The 13631-nt window shown below is 45.6% G+C and overlaps 1 protein-coding gene across 15 annotated transcripts in view; it reads right to left on the bottom strand.

Annotated features, from left to right (window-relative positions):
• The window catches only part of LOC119652655 (tyrosine-protein phosphatase Lar), a 994202-nt gene that overhangs the window by 299927 nt on the left and 680644 nt on the right, over positions 1-13631 (bottom strand). The window lies entirely within an intron of this gene.

Here is a 13631-nt window from a genome sequence, read left to right on the forward strand (position 1 = left end):
TTTTGGTTTGAATTGTTAGGCCTTCGCGAATCCCTATGGTCGTGCAGTTATTTTCGAGATGCGGTGCGGACAGACATGTGCATTTTGAATAATGACATGTAAGGGATCGTAGCGCTCAAAGGACCCCCCCCTCCCCCCACATTTCCGAGGCCACTAGCACAGAGGCATTCAAGCACATGTCGACCGTGCGCTCCGATGTAGCTTCAGGATTTGCGGGCGAAACTTGACGGTCAATTTCGCCAACTTTTAAATTTTTGAGTTAGCTCTCCCCTCTAGGTCGTTTTCGGCCACTCAGAGTGGTCGTTTGACCATTGCAATCCCATAATTTTCATTACATGCCATACACCTGTAATGTAGAGTTAAGTAAATCTATCTGGACATTTAGGACGCGAAGAAGGTAGAAAACCCCAAAATATGCAAAAATTCGTTATTATTTCGCCCGAATTTAATTAGCTGAAATCAACAGTAGAAGCAATGGCTTGTGGATAAAGTATTCAAATAGAACAAAGCTACTACGATGACTATCTATGCTGATGACCACTGTGATAAGCAAACAATTAAAAAGTTATTTTCAGCCTGTTTTTCCAGCTGCCCAAACATTCCGCACGGGCCAATCTTTTTCTGAAATTCTGCCGAACTTTCCATAAATTCTGTTCAACAATACCAATTATTTAAAAAGAATCCATCAAGTGGGAGTCGTTTCCTGCCAACCCTATAAGCCACCCACATCAGAGCTAATTAGCCTCCATTGTGTATTAAATTATTAAGTAATAATTTGTAATTTTTGTTCTATCCTTCGGCAATATACATACATTTGCATTATTGCCTCGTTAGTGAACGAAAGCGGCCCTTAATAACAGAAACAAATTACTCACTTCAAGTCCTTTTGTACAATATCATTCAAGGGATCTTCCATCTCGAAATTTCTTAAGAATTTCGATACGATTGGTTCATCATATTCCATTTAGTTACATTTTCAAAATTTGTAGCTTTTCATTTGCTTCCTTGATCAATCACCTGTGAATTTTCACCACGCTACCCACTTTCTGTTCTTCTTTCCATCCCCCCGTGGAATGGCTCACCGCGCTTTTCCTTGAATTCTCGAAAATATATTACAAACCATCATTTCTAATCAAAATATCATCAGAAACGAATTTTATTTCAAGTACGCAGACTTTGAAAGTTCAACTTCACCCAAATGAAATTAATATTCGTTAGGCTTCAGGTTTTTGTCCCTCTCATCTTCGTGTTCATCATCATTACCATCATCTTCGTCGACTACTTTCAATTTTCCCAAATATGAAGAAATTTATTCCCGATATGTATATATATGTTGTATGTATGTCTTATGAACATTTTGTAAGGATACGTGCGTTTAGGGGGAGTGGAAACAGATGAGCAATGGAGTCCTCATATGTTATACTTTGCGTGCGCGAAATAACATTACTAACTTAATAAAATTACAACTTCTTTTTCGTAAGCGAGGAAACGCCTTTTAAGGACATTGCCTGAAGGAAGTGTATTACCGACGGGGGCGAGGAGACACAAGCTCATGTGAAATATTTGTTACGAAATGATGAGTGATATGAGCTTTGATGAGGATGAACTCGGAATTATAAAGACAGCCAACGTTATCCTCATTCGCTTCATATTATCGAAACAGGACAAAATTCACTAAGATCTTGTCAATATATCTTTTTGGCTCTGTTGTCTGACGTCCTTTTGTTGTCAGCACGAGATAATTTCATCCTTCTGTAGATGTTCCTGCCTTCGGTTCGTCATGCAACGGGTTTAGTAACCTTGCACGGAGTGGAGTTCAATGTTACATGCAGGCCCCTGTAAGCCACGGGTAGGAAAAGAAGGAAATGATGACTAAGTAGATTTCCTCATTAGCTTTGTCCTTTGAAGAAAAGAAGTATTGCCAACGAAAGGCGAGGATCCAGTTTTTTGCTGTTGCTACAACTTTCTTCAGTTCGCTTTGATATCTTCGGCATTAAGCGAAACAAAGCTAAGGGTGCACTGTAGAGGCGAACCTTGACGTCATGTAGGAAAGAGTTATCTATCAATGGACCTTTTTCTTGAATCTTTGATCGCAAGTAAGTCAACAACAAAAATTTATTAGCGTAATGAGGGTGCTCCGTACTAACAAAATACATGGGCGCTCAAATAGTATTCTCGGATTAAGGTGGTGGAGTAGACTCCTGAGCACTCACAGCTTGTCCTTTCCGGCGGCATATGCATATCCTCGAGAGAGTTGTTCGTACTTCGCGGATATGAAGCCAGGCAAATCTGTGTCCTTCATTCCCCAAGCATCCTTATGACATAATAGAATCTTCGTGCTCTCGGAGAGTGAGATAACAATTTAATGATGTGCATACATCGTTCAATGTTGAATTTTTTCCTTCGTCCTGATACCACCCGAATACAGAACAAATTTCATTCCAAAGAGCCGACCCGAGTAGCGGTAGCTGTGTATGCGTCCTTCCTTTGGATTTGTAACTTCACATGGATGAACATAACATGACGGTTCTGAATTGTTTTATCCTCATTACGAGAAAATAAAAAGAGATCTGACACTTAACTCCACGCGGCTGTTCCGCTGTGGGATGCCTAATAAAGCATTACACGGAGTAACCAAGAAGACAAACGCGTTTCATATGTGACGCTCAGAGCGAAATGAAAGAAATGGTTTAATATGATGTGGTATATTGTGCGGAATTTAATTCCAGCAGATAGGATATGACATAATTCCCAGTGAAGATGGAAAGTAAACACTTTTTCTGTTGGCATCCTTTCAAGGACACAATTAGGTATGTAGGCGTCAAGTTGATCTCATTTCTCATTTTTTAGGAACTTTCCACTGAATGCTGAAATTTGTTTCGTATTCTATGCAAATGCTGAATCGTTTAAAACGCACATTCAAACCTTCAAAGCAAAAAATAAGTGGATTATTTTAAAGATCTCCTCTGAAAAATGATGCGTAGCTTTTCGAGAATGTTTTGTTTGTTTTCTGTTGATATCTAATACTTAATTCACAGTACACATTTCTTTAAAATGTTTTGACTTTTCAGGGCCGTTAAATCATGTCATTGATAACATAAAGAGAAACCTTCTTTGCCGAGTTTACACCTAATTAAGAAAAGAAGGCCACTACAGATTCAACTAAGAAGCCCTGGGATGTTTTTCAATGAGATTATTTCGTGGATCTTTTTCGGTATGAAAAAAGGTTACGCTCGAAATGCTCTTAAGCTGAGCAAGGGACGAACTCATATTCCATAAATATTAACGATTTGTGCTGATAACTACTATATTTTTTTCACTCTGAAAACAGAAAAATTCCCCATTAAATCCGACAGCATTTATGTAGCCGACTCTCCCTCGACGATTACCTACCTTGTCGTGGTGAGGGAGCTCAGTAAGGGAGATCCTCCAGGAAACGGGAGGTTACACCTGAAGCCAAGCGGTAATCAAAACCCCAAGCCAAGGTGTGACTACCGTGCCGAGGGCTGAATGGTCACAGGGGTTAAGATGTGGCCGTAAACGGTGAACTCTGGGTACCAGGCGACCCCCAGTTTCAATTAGCCATGTCTCCATGGTGGTCAAAGGGTAGTATAGGTCCCGGGGCGAAACGTGGATTGGTACCCACGATGGAGCATAAAACCTGGGAAATGCCTGCTGAACCAACACCAACAGCTCTACTACCAAACCCTATCTCCACCTCCACGTGGTGACCGCTGGGAGCTCTTTCTTAACGAAAAGCTGCAGACGGAGAAGGATGAAGGCGAGTCTCCCGCGCCTAAAAACGGGACAAATTGTACCAACTGGTCCTCCAGGTTGGGGGTTGGGTAGGGCTGACAACCCTACACGGAAAACAACCGTTACGAAGCCACAACAGGAGCCTCGGATAGGACGGATATTAAAACGACGGACCCGGCAACGACAAAGGAACAACGATTTGCGCATTTTCTCATGGAACGTGCGCTCCCTGTACAGAGATGAAGCTGATAAGCAGCTAGCCGATACCCTGTCCCAATATAGGGCTGATGTAACAGCGTTGCAAGAGATGCGATGGACAGGGACCGGTTTCCTGGAGAAGAGCCACTACACCATATATTATAGCGGCCATCCAGTAAACCATGTGCTCGGAGTAGGTTTCTTAGTCAGCCAAAAAATGAAACCTGCTGTTATCGGCTTTGAAAGTATAAGCGAACGGCTATGCACTCTGCGCTTGCGAGGCAAGTTTAGAAATATAAGCCTCATAAACGTTCACGCCCCTACAGAGGAGACTGCAGAGTCGGAGAAGGATACCTTCTACGAGGCAGTAGAAAGAGCCCTCGAAGCCTGTCCCAGATATGATATCAAAATCATACTTGGGGATTTCAACAGCCAAGTAGGGAAGGAGCCCGTATTCAGGCGATACGTTGGCTCCCATAGCTTACACGAAAAAACAAATGATAACGGACTGCGGACTATTCAATTAGCAGGGTCACACGAAATGGTTGTTGGAAGTACCTGGTTTGCGCGGAAAGCGGTCCACAAACATACGTGGGCCTCTCCAGACGGGACCACTTTCAACCAAATTGACCACGTGTTGATCGAACGCCGCCACCTCTCAGCCTTGATGAATGTCAGAACATATAGGGGGGCCAATATAGACTCGGATCACTATCTCGTTGGCATGGTGCTCCGAGCTCGAATAACAATACCATCTAGAATCCCCTCTGACAATCAGGTGAGAGTGAACACTGAAGCCATCCACAACACAACCCTCCGCGACACCTATAAGAGGGAAATGGATGCCGCAATAACCGCAGTCAATAGAGGACCTGGAGATGAAGCATCAACTAATGATCTTCACAACCACCTGAAGAACGTTATCATGGATACGGCCACAAATATACTTGGCCCCAGCCGCAAAAGGAGTCGGAACGGCTGGTTTGACGATGAATGTAAGCTAGCAACGGAACGGAAGAATGCCGCATACCGAGTAATGTTGCATTCTCAAAGAACGCGGGCACGCGCAGAGACTTATCACGAACTCCGTCGAGCGGAGAAGCGACTTCACAGACGGAAAAAGGAAGCCTGGGAGAACCAACAAGTCTGTGAACTAGAAAAGTACAGGGAGCAACCGCACCAGGCGCGGAAGTTTTACCAACAAGTCAGCAGGATGAAGCCTTATACACCTCGATGCTCATCCTGCCGAGACAAAGAGGGAAATCTGATTTCCGACAGAATGGGCATATTAGAGCGATGGGTTGAGTACTTTGATGAGCTACTGAACAACCAGAACATCGGCGAGTTGGAGGTCCCGCCAACTGAAGACGACGGACAAATACTGCCACCACCAAGTTTAGGAGAAACAGTCCGTGCAATTCATCGGCTAAAAAATCATAAGTCGCCAGGAGCCGATGGAATTACAGCCGAATTGGTTAAATATGGAGGCGACCAGTTACACCAAGTGGTTCATCAACTTGTGCTCAAGGTATGGGACAGCGAATCAATGCCTGACGATTGGCAGCGAGGCATAATCTGTCTCATACATAAAAAGGGAGATATCACACAGTGCAGCAATTATAGAGGTATCACGTTGCTGAGTACCATCTATAAGATATTCTCCACTATCTTGCTAGGCCGGATAGCCCCATACGCCCAGAACATCATTGGCCCATACCAAAGAGGCTTCACTCCAGGCAAATCAGCAACAGATCAGATTTTCTCTCTGCGGCAGGCGATGGAAAAACTGTTGGAATATGGACAACAGTTGCACCATCTGTTCATCGACTTTAAAGCCGCCTATGATAGCATAGCCAGGGTAAAACTGTACACGGCCATGAGAGAATTCGGTATCCCGACGAAATTAATAAGACTGACTAGGCTGACCCTGACCAATGTGCGAGGCCAGATAAAAGCAGCAGGATCACTCTCAAGACCATTCGACATCAACAACGGTCTACGACAAGGGGATGCGCTATCATGCGTCCTCTTTAACCTGGCCCTCGAGAAGGTGATCCGTGATGCTGAGGTGAATGCAAGAGGTACGATCCTCTTCAAGTCCACCCAACTACTGGCCTATGCTGACGATATCGACATCATGGGAAGAACCACCCGAGACGTTCAAACTGCCTTCATCCAGATCGAGCAGGCGGCGCGAGATCTTGGGCTGCACATCAATGAAGGCAAGACAAAATACATGGTGGCAACGTCAGCACCGAAGACGAATCAACCAACAACATCAAACCGCACTGGTCAAACACAAGCACGAACAAGAATAAGGATAGGGGAATACAACTTTGAGACCGTTGACAATTTCTCCTATCTAGGGTCGAAAATCACAACCGATAACAACTACGATGAGGAAATCCGCGCACGGTTGTTGTCAGCCAACAGAGCCTACTTCAGCTTACAAAGACTGTTCCGCTCGAAACGTCTCACCATAGGGTCAAAGCTCTTACTGTACAAGACTATGATCTTGCCAGTCCTCATGTATTCCTCGGAAACTTGGTTTCTTAGCAAGAAAAATTGCGAACTCTTGGCCGCGTTCGAGAGAAGAATCCTCCGAAGAATTTTTGGCCCCCTACATGAGGATGGACGATTCCGTAGCCTACACAATGACGAAATCTATGAGCGATACCATGACCGTACGGTTGTGGATAAAATCCGGCTCAATAGGTTACGGTGGGCGGGTCACTTAATCCGTATGGATGAAGATGATCCCACCCGGAAAGTCTATAAGGGCAATATCTATGGTAGGAAAAGAAGACGAGGCAGGCCCTGCCTAAGATGGAGCGATGGCGTGGGCCAGGACGCCAGACAGCTTTTAGGGATATCGAATTGGTGGACCTCGGCGCAAAACCGGGATGTCTGGAGTTCCTTATTAAGGCAGGCCTAGACCGGATACCGGTTGTTGCGCCGTTGATGATGATGATGTCTCGCCAAAAAGGGGCTCTGCCGAGATCGACTTACTTTCCCCGGAAAAATTGAGGCCATGGCAGCCAACTATGAAAAAACAAAAAAACAAAAACATAAACCTATTAAGCAAACACAGTTAAACTTCGATCGTGACGATCCAACCCCGAGTGAAGGGGCAACCCTGAGCTCATCGATGGAGAACCTGAGTCTAGACTCAGATTCCCCACTTATTCAAATGGGAACCAATTCAATTGGGACCCAGTCCTTAACAGACGAGCCGAAGCAGACCCCTTCTGTCAGTACTCCTGAACCCAGGCTCCAATCGGCGCCACCTGCTGATGCTAAAGTCTTGGCCATGGGTAAGCACCTGTCCACGGACAGCAAACTGCCTTCGGGCAAACCACCTTCGGGCAAACAGCCTCCGGGCAAACCGCCTTCGGGCAAACCGCCTTCGGGCAAACCGCCTCCGGGCAAACTGCCTTCGGGCAAACCGCCTCCGGGCAACGCACAACCCAAGAGCTGTGCCAAGATTGATGGGAAAGGAGCGTTCGAGGCACCTGCGGCTAAGGGGAAACCGAAGCGGGAGCGGTCTTCGGACGATCCTAACTCTTCGACACAAAAGGCAGCAAAGAGGGCTCGGCCGACAACGGCTAGGCCTTCATTTGCAGTCAAGGCTATCGAAGCCAATGGATGGGTCCTGTATGACGACTCTAATCCATCCGGCTACGATAATGAGCAGTGCGAACAGCTTAGGAGGAAACTCCTCCTAGCTGTTAGGACTGCGTCCGCGCAAGGCATTAAGCTTTGCTTTGAGTCGGTAGGTGTATACTGTAAAATGTTACGGCTGAACTTTGTCGACGAAGGCACGAATGAGTGGCTCAGGCAGTACTGCCCCTCCCTTAACGATGTGTGGGAGGGTGCACGACTAACCTTGAAAAGGGTCTCTGAGCTTCCATCGATCAAAAAGTGCTTTCTCTGGCTTCCAGAAGAAGAGCGAAATGGTGCCGGGGTCCTGGAACAACTTGGTGTACAGAACAACCTTAACACTTCCACCTGGTTGCTGCTAGGCAGCAAAACAGGAGAGACAACCGATAGACCGGGAACTTTTCTCACTATCGGCGAACCTGATGTTAAGAAAGTTCGGGAAAAATCGGGTTGCCGGCCCTACTATGGGCTGCGGACCGTCACGTTACAAGTGCCGGCTCCTAAAACCATTGAAGGAGACATGCAGCCCCCGGCAGCTTCATCTGAAACGTAGATGAGGTGCCACATTTCCCAAGTAAATTTGCAGCATTGTAAAGCGGCGACTGCACTTATCAGTCGTCGGATCAATAGCTGCAAGACATTTATATACCTCATACAAGAACGGTGGGTTGTTGGTGGGGCAGTCAGGGGCCTAAACTTCCAACATGCTGACCCATTGTATGCCAATGGAAACGATCGACCCCGCACCTGCATGGCAATCTCCACAGACTTCCAGGCTAACCTGGTTAACGACCTATGTGATGGCGACACCACATCGGCTAAGCTAACCATAAAAAGTCAACAGGGAGATAAAGAGATACTATGGTGCTTTGTATATTTCCCCTACGATGCAGAAGACGTTCCCAGTGGAACATTCATCAGAGCTATCCAATATGCCAAAAGTAGAGGCATGGGGGTAATAGCAGGATGTGATGTCAGCGCTCACCACATATGCTGGGGAAGTTCGAACATCAATGCAAGAGGATCAAGACTACTGGAGTATCTAGTAGGAACCGATTTGCAGATCCTAAATGTGGGTAATGAACCCACTTTCTTCAACGTGGTCAGGCGAGAGGTCATCGACATCACGGTGGCATCTCCTGACATCGCGGCTTTGATCGGAGAGGGGAGAGTATCCAACGATATCACACCCTCGGATCACAGACGCGTTGATTTCGTTATTGGCATGGATCCACCTCCCCCCACTCCATTTCGGAAATCGAGGAAGACAGATTGGGTAATGTATCAAACAGAATTGAGCGCCCGAGTCACGATCTCTGGGAACCGCATCAAATCCATTGCTGGAATTGAGAAGACAACCCAGATGATCACAACTAGCATGAGAGAAGCTTTCGAAGAAAGCTGTCCACTCAAGATGCCAAAGAAGGGTAAAACACCATGGTGGAACTCGGATTTGGCAAAACAGAGGAGAACGACAAGGATGCTCTTTAATCGTGCTCTGAAGGGTGAATTAAGCACTAGCTAGAATCGCTATAAAGAGGCACAGAAGGCTCTAAAGAAGAGCATAAGATCGGCTAAACGATCATCTTGGAGACGCTTTTGCGAAGAGACTAACTCTCTTGAGGCAACCTCAAAGCTGAAGCGGATTCTGGTGAAAGAACGTAGCCAGAAACTCGGTTATTTACGTTTACAGAATGGGAAGTACACAGAAAGCGATGAAGAAACGGCAAATCATTTGCTTGAAGTACACTTCCCAGGCAGCATCTTAAATCTAATCTCGGGGCCAACAGATGCATACAGCCCTCAATCGAGAGACTGGAATCTGGTATGCAAAGTAGTATCACTGGAGCGAGTGAAATGGGCATTTAACTCGTTCCATAGATACAAGTCTGCAGGTCCGGATGGGATCATCCCTGCGCTAGTAATAGAGGGAATGGATGCCCTGGGTCTACACATTCGGAATATATATCGTGCATGCCTAGCACACGCTTATATTCCAATTAAGTGGCGGGATGTGAAGGTGTTGTTCATTCCCAAACCAGGAAAACCCACCTACACAGACGCAAAAAGCTTTCGACTGATCAGCCTAACGTCCTTTCTGCTAAAAGGAGTAGAAAGACTAGTAGATCGGTTCATAAGGGATACACACATTCCTAAATGGCCACTTCACCATAGGCAACACGCCTACCAGAAAGGCAAATCCACGGAGACAGCACGGCAAGACAGCATGGAATCGAACCGCTGCTAATCAGTTGGATCCTTCACATGCTAGAGTGGAGAAAAATCCACATATCGATCAGCCAGAAGTTTACTGAAGCAGGATGTCTCAGGGGCTGCCCACAGGGAGGGGGCTCTCTCTCCACTGTTATGGCTCTTGGTGATGGATACCCTGCTGTGGCTCCTGGAGGACAAAAAAGTCTTCGCGCAAGCATTTGCGGACGACTTAGCCGTAATAATTACCGGCAAGTTTGCGGACACAGTATGTGCATCATATCAGGAACAATATCAGAAATCCTGCAGATTGCTCTGGTGCTGTAGGAATTCGATAGGTAAGACCTGGGGACTTTCACCTAAACGGATATATTGGATGTATACATCTATAATAAAACCCATTTTGATGTATGCATGCATCGTCTGGTGGCCAACACTGAACTTTGCTAATAGCAGGAAGCTGCTAACGCAGATTCTGAAAATTCAGAGACTACTGGAGCAATGAGTACTACGCCGACTGCGGCACTTCAAGCTATCCTAAATTTACCCCCCATTTACTTGGAGGTGAAACGGAAAGCGGCCAACGACGCATATAGGCTCGATACCATTGGGACGTGGAAAGGCGGCCAATCCAAAGGGCATGCGTCTATCTGGAAATTCCTTGAAAAACATCCGGTAGCCCTGATGCCGACCGATCATATGGTTTCCAGATTCGTCTTTGAAAAGACATACACTGTCGTAATCACCGAAAGAGATGAATGGTCGACAAGTGACCATGAGTATTTTCAGATTACAGACCTAATAATCTTCACCGACGGGTCAGTCACGGAGGATGGATCGGGTGCAGGTGTCTTCTCGGAGAATCTGATTATAGAACTGGCCCGACCTTTCGGAAAAACGACGACCATATTCCAGGCGGAGATATATGCCATTTCATTGGCAGCAGAAGAATGTCTGCGACAAAAATGGAGGGGTCCCACCATTCGAATTTGTTCCGACAGTCGGGCGGCATTATCAGCACTAAATAGCAACAACATAGCAAGCCAGTTGGTGTGGAGTTGTCATCAGGTGCTGCTGAAACTTGGTCGACTGAACGAAACATTCCTGATGTGGGTGCCGGGGCACTCCAACATCGCCGGTAATGAGGAAGCTGACAGACTGGCTCGCCGAGGGTCTGGATCCACAATGGTGGGGCCAGAACCAGCTGTTGTAATCCGACCATCTACTATCAAGTCTACTCTGAAGGGTGAAATTGCAAGGATTCACGCAACCGAGTGGAGAAATTTGGACTCTTGCCGGCAAGCGAAAATCCTTGTGAAGGAGCCTAGGGCCACTAGAGCGGCATTTTTGTTGTCCCTTAAGAAGTGGGATATGAAAACCCTAGTGGGGCTTTTGACGGGACACTGCCCCTTACCATATGGAAAAGATTGGGGTAGGGGTTTCGGCTGTGTGCAGCCAATGTGAGGAGGAGGAGGAGACGGCCCTGCACTTTTTACGCAGCTACCCGGCATCCTCAGATCTCAGACGAAGACACCTTGGCAAGGTTGGTTGAAGGCATGGGAATCCTTCAGCAGCTTGTAGTGTCCGCATCAGTGCGACATGTGCAGTCTTTCCTTCGTCTTTTTCAGAGGCAACCAAAAAGGGAATGCATCCGCTCATATGCAATATTCTCCTCGTTTCTTCCATTTTTAGCACCCCTCACCTTTCATTGACATTGACCTTGTATTTAAACTTAGCCGGTCCATATATTTCGGAATGCAGAACTAACGTTTGTTCGAGTCGAGGCGAGTGAGAAGGAATTTTTTACAAGTACGTAGCGGACCCGGGGACCGGTTAATTGAAGGAACGGCTAATGGGCTGGACCGGCAACAAAGCAAAATAAGTAAACGAGCCTTGGACAGTGCTGGTGAAATTTTGGGAGAAAGTGCGTGCATTGATCTAAAATCTATAATTTTGTCAAAATAAATTTAAAAAAAATTAAATTTTTCATATCCCAGCAGTTAGTAGATTGGAGTTGATGTTCGGAGAAATCATCTACAGTGGACATACATTCAGCGGTGAATACGTGATACGTGCCGTATTGGTCGATTTAAAACCCGGCGCCCTGGGTTCAGTACGTGGCGGACCATTCGGCTACTAATTGTTTTTTGAAAAATAACTTCATATTCAGATAATCCCGTGTTAATAATAACTGGGCCTAAGTTCACAAAACAGAAGGGCTGAATTAGGTTCCTTACTGGAGACTGTACGAAAAGAAAATCACCAATTCAAGAACGGTGAATTTGGTAAAATAATTTTTAGTTCACTAGGTTGCATTTTGGTTTCATTTTTATTACCGTGATTAGAGAATATCAGGTGTGACCTGCGAGATGCCCATTGAAGGGGATTGCGAGGGCTGCAACTTGATACGTCCATATTGAATTCTTCTGATTTTTTTGACGCACGGAACCTAGCCCCGAAAGTGCAAACATAGATTCGCGTAGTTTTCCACACTCGAGAGTGCCCAGCAGGAAAGGTCGTGCCTTCGCCTGCTTATACTTGAATTGTGTTTGTTATGCTGTTCCCTACCAGGACAGTCCGCCCTCGGCTCCATCCAGGACCGAAACCGGTAGGTGTTCGACAGGAATTTGTCCAACCATGCGTATTTACTTAGGACAGTGCCAGGTAGTGAAGTGGATGCCTATGCGTTGATCGCGGAGGAAGTCGCCGTCACGGAACACCGGTGTCAATAATAGGCACAATGTTAAAGTGAAATGAAAAGTGATGTAGTGAAACATAGAATTAACTTAATTAAGACTTTAACAAAAAAAATCACACAGAGCTCTTGGTGAAGGTGGTAATTCGGTAATTTCAATAGTGGATTTATTTTGTTTTCCGACAATATTTAATTTTTTTTATTATTTTCCGTATTTATTTTATTATTTTGCCGATTTTTTCTATTATTATGTTTGAGTTTAGTTATAATCTAATGAATTCCAGCTAGATTTCTTTAATTTGAGGACTCCCTTCTTAGCTCCGCAAAACTTTCACGAAATAAGGGATATCCTCCAATATAATGCCCTGAGGATGTTAAGGCAGGACCGAATCCTCACAGGCCGCGCTTCACAAAACATCTGAGGCAGGAGGAATAATGATCGAGGATGTGATCCGTCGTGGATCCTCCTTTTCGATCGCGGGACTCGGGTCCGACTCCACGCGCCCGGTCAAACCATCTTTTTTTATTTCTTTTACTTCCAGGTTTAGCTCGCGTGTTGTTCATTTCAATAGGTGCAGGCGAATCCCCTTGATTAAGTATTTTGCAGGATCTATTGCGGACCCACGCACCGGAAAGGACACGCGAATTTTTAGAAAAATGACATGTGAGCGATCAGAGCACTCAAAGTACCCCCACCCCCATATCGAGCCTGGCTAGCACTCAGGCACGTGTCGACAGAGCACTTCGATGCAGCATCAATATTTTCGGCCCAACCTTTACGGTCAATTTCGCCATATTTTAGGTTTTTGGGATAGCTCTTCCCTCTGTGTCGTCTCCGGCTACTTTGGTTGATCTTCTGTTCATCTAAAAGTCCATTAGGTCATTACAAACTCCACCGCGGACCAGTTTTGTCCGTAATCGACTTGTCCCATATAAAGGTTTATGGCAACTATATTTTGAAATTTGGATATGTACATGTATGTATGCCATTGCCAAAATTCGAAATTTTCGGTGCTTCCATTCACTTTACTAAGATGACTGTATTTTTTCTGTATAATGTACATTTTGCTAGTGATCACTACAGACTTTCCTCGGCATTTTCCTTAAGAAT

This window comes from Hermetia illucens, chromosome 3, assembly GCF_905115235.1.
Source record: "Hermetia illucens chromosome 3, iHerIll2.2.curated.20191125, whole genome shotgun sequence".
In the NCBI taxonomy this organism is placed as follows: Eukaryota; Metazoa; Arthropoda; class Insecta; order Diptera; family Stratiomyidae; genus Hermetia; species Hermetia illucens.